This window comes from Hylobates moloch, unplaced genomic scaffold, assembly GCF_009828535.3.
Source record: "Hylobates moloch isolate HMO894 unplaced genomic scaffold, HMol_V3 SCAFFOLD_105, whole genome shotgun sequence".
NCBI classification, from domain to species: Eukaryota; Metazoa; Chordata; class Mammalia; order Primates; family Hylobatidae; genus Hylobates; species Hylobates moloch.
In genome coordinates, this window is record NW_026652380.1 from 28,164 (window position 1) to 32,019 (window position 3,856).

Consider the following 3,856-nt stretch of genomic DNA (forward strand, 5'->3'; position numbering starts at 1 on the left):
ACCTTCTGCCTCCACCTCCCTCCCAGTCACAGCTCACGAGACGCCTTCTGCCTCCACCTCCCTCCCAGTCACAGCTCACTAGACGCCTTCTGCCCCCACCTCCCTCCCAGTCAGAGATCACCAGACGCCTTCTGCCCCCACCTCCCTCCCAGTCAGAGATCACCAGACGCCTTCTGCTCCCACCTTCCTCTCACTTCATCAGTTCCAGCGAGCTTTCTTTCAAAACAATGCTACTTTTCTTGAAAGAAAGGCGTGCAAACAAACAGCAGTGAGAACAAAACAAGTTTACTAACCAGCTTCTAGGCTCTGCCCCAGCCTTGGGCCTGCTCTCTCTTTGTTAAAAACCATTGACAATGCTGGGGACATTGAACTTCCAGTAGCACCAAGCTGCGACTTTCCCCTTGAGGTAGCCAGGACTGGCCCGGAAGAAAAAGGGCAGTAATTTCTCATCACAGTATTTGGTGTTCTGTAGTCTGGGCCTTGTGTCGCTTAAAGGAACCTGGAAGACGCCGCTCTGAGTCCCTCCTCTGGGAAACAGGCTGTGAACTGTGGGTCACTGTGTGAGGGAAGAGCACAGTTGTGCCTGCACCCAGGGGAAAGCCTGGCCCCACCCGTCACCCTCGTCCAGTGACATTTGTGGGATTTCTCCTCAGCCATGACCAAGGCTGTGCTGTTCCTCCCCAAGGAACACTGCGAGAGCAGGCCCAGAGGGAGGTGGCAGCGGATGATTTAGGTTCTGCAGGAGCTGACCTGGGTTCGCGCCCGGTGCAATCCCGGGCCAATGCACTGCCTCTCTGAGCTCGTTTTCTCCTTGGTGAAAGGAGGGTGGTCATGGGGAAAGCCGCCTCACAGGACAGACTGTGGGGGATGATTGGGGTCGGGAGCTGCCGTTCAGCCCTGGGTCCAGTGTTAATCCCGGCGAGGCGGGCCAACTGCCCTTGACTGCGGCGGCATCTGGTGGTCACATGTGGTATTGCTGCCTCCTCGCCGGGTGCCGCCGGCCGTCACTCACTCAGGAGGCTTACTGAAATTCTCTTCTGCACTTTGGGAGGCCGAGGCGGGCGGATCACCTGAGGACGGGAGCTCGAGACCAGCCTGACCAACATGGAGAAACCCCATCTCTACTAAAAATACAAAATTAGCCAGGCATGGTGGCACATGCCTGTAATCCCAGCTACTCTGGAGGCTGAAGTGGGAGAAATGCTTGAACCCGAGAGGCAGAGGTTGCGGAGAGCTGAGGTCGCACCACTGCACTCCAGCCTGGGCAACAAGAGCGAAACCCTCTCTCAAAAAAAAAAAAAGAAGTTCTGTTCTGGATGCTGCTGGAAGTCCACGCATGAACAAGATAATCACAGTTTCCACTCCACTGGAGCATATATGCTAATGAGAGAAAAGACAATAAATATGTAAAAAGGCAACACAGAGCAAGATCATGATACATGCAACTAAGCAAACAAACTCCCCATAGATTTAGGTGGAAAAATGAGGAGGCCCTACTTTAGAAGAGGTGATTGGAGAAGGCTTTTTGGAGGAGGTGATATTTAAGGAGAATCTGGAAGGAGTCATGCCCCTGAACTGGGAGGGGGTTACTGAGCCCTGAACTGAGCTGGCGTGTGCACCGGAAAGGCCCGCATGGCTATGAGAGCAGGCGTGAGAGAGGGACAGGGGAGGGGACTAGCCTGGTGGGCCTGGGGAGGGAGCCAGGCAGCAGGGGGTCTCCATGCTGAAGTAGAAGTGCTGGGGGCCCACAGCCCCACTTGGGTGGCTCTGACCACTGGGAACAGGAGAAAGGTGTGCTTCCGTTGTGCGCTGCTACATGACAGGCAGCCCGGCCAGCAGCTGACGGTGGGCATTCGTCACTCTTCGTGATTCTGCGTTCTGCGCTAGGACATGATCTCACTAGGCAATAGAACTTTCCAGCTCCGTCACAATCTTACACAACTGTTGTGGACCGAAACGTGCTACGCTGCCGAAGCTGTAATAGGTGCTCAGCAGACTCAGCCAGGCCTTCCCTCTGTAGGCTTAATTTGGAGTTGTTTCAAAATGAATCTGCCATTTTAGAAACTAGCAAGAGTGAATTTGACTGCGACTTCTTCCCCTTTATCCTCTCTCTCCTCCCTCCGTTTTCTTTTGCAAGGACCTTAGGGGCATAAAATTAGGTGAACAATAATTATTTCCATCCACCCATTTATTTACCCATTCACGATTCTACCATGAGCTCATTACCCAACCAGAGAATAAGAATGTGATCAACCACTTCCTGCCACAGCCCCAGCAGTAGCAACACCTCCTACATCTGCTTTTCAATCACCACGGTTCTGCTCCACCTCCTACGTCTGCTCATCACCACGGTTCTGCTCCACCTCCTGCGTCTGCTCATCACTACGGTTCTGATCCACCTCCCACATCTGCCCATCACTACAGTTCTGCTCTTTTCTTTCTTTTTTTTTTTGTGTGAGGAATCTCACTCTGTCACCCAGGCTGCAGTGCAGTGGCAGGATCTTGGCTCACTGCAAACTCCACCTCCTGGGTTCAAGTGATTCTCCTTCCTCAGCCTCCTAGGTAGCTGAGTTTACAGGTGTGCGCCACCACGCCCAGCTAAGTTTTTGTATTTTTAGTAGAGATGGGGTTCACCATGTTGGCCAGGATGGTCTCAATCTCTTGGCGTTGTGATCCGCCTGCCTTGGCCTCCCAGAGTGCTGGGATTACAGGCGTGAGTCACCACGCCCGGCCGGCACTCTTCTATTTTCTTACTGATTTATAGGAGCTATTTATTCATGGTGGGTACTAATCAATTATGGACGTGACAAATGCTGCATTGCCATTTGTGGTTTCTGTTTCCACTTTTTTGAGGAGTCCTGAACATCAGGCTTAAGTTAAATATGGCCGACTTGTTGGTCATGTATGATTAGCGCTCTACATGTCTTGTTAAAAAAATTACTCCCTACCTGGAGGGCAAAAGCATGGTCACATTCATTTTTTTCTGTAAGTTTTGAAGTTGTGTTTCAGCTTTCACATCCATATCCACTGAGGGCTGATGTTGTGTGTGGTATGAGGTAGGTGTGATAGAAGGAACAGTGATCCCCAACGGTGTCCACATCCTCGTCCCTGGAACCTGGTGTGAAAGTGATGATATGGATGGGAGTTACCCAACGCAACAGTCGAGAGACCAGGGAAAAAGCATTCGGATGCGTGTGCCTGCCCAGTATGGCTTCACAGGCCAGCGCCCGAAACGGCCTGCCGTGACCCTAAAGCCAATTTGACCTGGGAGCTGTGGAAGTGACCTCAGCGAAATGAAGACGCCTTCTGCCCCCACCTCCTTCCCAGTCAGAGCTCACCAGCTCCCAAAACTTCCAGTTCTTGAGAGCTTTCTTTCGAAATGATTTGCAACATTGCTCCTTCTAGTAAAAGCCCCAACCTCCTGTTTGCGCTGCAGATATACTGAAGGCCTCCCGGTCTGGGCGTGCCCCAAATTGCAATTCTGATTTTACGTATTTTCCCAAACAAAACGTCTTACGTAAAAATGCATCTCTACGTGCTCGTTCGAGTTTGACACTGGGAGCACGTTATTTTATGTGGCAAAATGGACTTTGCAGGTGGGACTGGGGTTGTAGACCTGGAGGGTCAGAGCACCCTGCTAATCCACACTGACCTTCAATCACCTGTTTCCGTAATAACCAAGCGGGTTTCCCAGCCCTGCTCAGAGATGAATGCCAGTAGAGCATCCACATGTGAGGGGGCTTGACTGGCCATTGCTGGCTTTGAAAATGGAGCGAGGGGCCAGGACCGAGAAGAGTGGTGGCCTCTGGGTGCTGGGAAAGACCCCCAGCTTACACACACGGCAGTGCTGGGAAAG

The 3,856-nt window shown here is 52.1% G+C and overlaps 1 long non-coding RNA gene across 1 annotated transcript in view; it reads right to left on the reverse strand.

Moving 5' to 3' along the window:
- Positions 1–1,956: 1,956 nt before the first annotated feature.
- Positions 1,957–3,856, reverse strand: part of LOC131382588 (uncharacterized) — a 4,258-nt gene continuing 2,358 nt past the window's right edge. Inside the window, exons 2-3 of the long non-coding RNA XR_009212151.1 lie at positions 2,949–3,115; positions 1,957–2,140 (exon numbers count right to left, since the gene is read on the reverse strand). This is a non-coding gene — a long non-coding RNA (uncharacterized LOC131382588). The remainder of the gene's footprint in view (positions 2,141–2,948; positions 3,116–3,856) is intronic.